The 283-nt window shown below is 66.4% G+C and overlaps 1 protein-coding gene across 3 annotated transcripts in view; it reads left to right on the top strand.

The window, feature by feature from the left end:
- Positions 1-283, top strand: part of ABLIM2 (actin binding LIM protein family, member 2) — a 143,266-nt gene that overhangs the window by 63,599 nt on the left and 79,384 nt on the right. The gene's annotated exons all lie outside the window — the stretch shown is intronic.

Genomic DNA, 283 nt, shown 5'->3' on the forward strand with positions numbered 1-283 from the left:
AGACCTTGGGGGTGTGGTGAGCGCCCTCCCCCCGAACAGAGAACTCCGATCAGGTGTGACACTGATCACCTTCCAGAAGCAGGGCAGGACCCGTGTCTAGGCCAGGCCAGCCCTCCCCTCTGGGCCAGGTGAGACTCCTCATCCCGCAGAGGCCCTGCTCGGGCGCCCGGCCAGAGGTGCCACTTGAGGGAGGGGGCCAGCCTGCCCCGGGGCCCTCCTGGGCTGGTGTCCCCAGGAGAGACAGAAATCAGCACCCTGACAAGCAAGTGATGCAATGGGCTGG

Source organism: Bison bison, unplaced genomic scaffold (genome assembly GCF_000754665.1).
Source record: "Bison bison bison isolate TAMUID 2011002044 unplaced genomic scaffold, Bison_UMD1.0 scf7180017864342, whole genome shotgun sequence".
NCBI lineage: Eukaryota > Metazoa > Chordata > Mammalia > Artiodactyla > Bovidae > Bison > Bison bison.